This window comes from Thermobia domestica, chromosome 11, assembly GCF_964235325.1.
Source record: "Thermobia domestica chromosome 11, izTheDome1.hap1.1, whole genome shotgun sequence".
Classification (NCBI taxonomy): Eukaryota; Metazoa; Arthropoda; class Insecta; order Zygentoma; family Lepismatidae; genus Thermobia; species Thermobia domestica.
In genome coordinates, this window is record NC_137464.1 from 87,490,567 (window position 1) to 87,491,291 (window position 725).

Consider the following 725-nt stretch of genomic DNA (forward strand, 5'->3'; position numbering starts at 1 on the left):
AGGCGTTTTGCTTGGTGAAAAAAAGTTTTTTTCACTCCACCCTACTCCATAGTCCGGTAAACCAAAGACAAAAAGGAAATTTAAAAAAAAATAGTACAAATAGATATTTGTGCTTCGTGAACCTACAATCTCATGTATCCCATGCTTTTATATTTACAAGTTTACATTACGTCCCATTTCCCATGGGTGAAAAAAGGCTCCTTCCTCGGATTTCATAATTTCGGGCAGGAAATGGAAATGAATTTATTATATTATTCTGAAGCCAACACTTAGGAATTTTGGATAACAACTCTATTGCTGAATGGCATTTTGCTCTTCTAGACTTAAGAAAACGAAAAAATGTGGAACGCTTCACGATTTTGCGTGTCATCCTTGCGCAGGGGCCATGCTAATCTTCTCTGTATCGTTCCAATTTTAGTATATGTACCGCCGAAGCGAGTACGTTCGCGATTTTTTCCAGTTATGTATATATATTTACAGCTGAGTACAATTTATCTCTTGCGGGAGTTAACTATTTTTTGATGGCCCGTAATTTCAATATAGTTCTGGAGTATTAAAAACTGTTATAATGAAAAAATGCAGCTTAATTTTCTTGCTAGCTTAACATCACAAATAAAATATTAGCGATATCTGTATAATTGTTCATGTATTTAAAAATATAACGTTTTCAACTGAATATGGAGGTATGAGAGACAAAGAAAAAATGTATCTATATATATAAAAGA

The 725-nt window shown here is 33.4% G+C and overlaps 1 non-coding gene across 1 annotated transcript; it reads right to left on the bottom strand.

Moving 5' to 3' along the window:
* Positions 1-335: 335 nt before the first annotated feature.
* Positions 336-442, bottom strand: LOC145665559 (U6 spliceosomal RNA). The gene has a single exon (XR_014127578.1). It is a non-coding gene; the product is annotated as a U6 spliceosomal RNA (small nuclear RNA).
* Between the last annotated feature and the right edge of the window lie 283 nt (positions 443-725).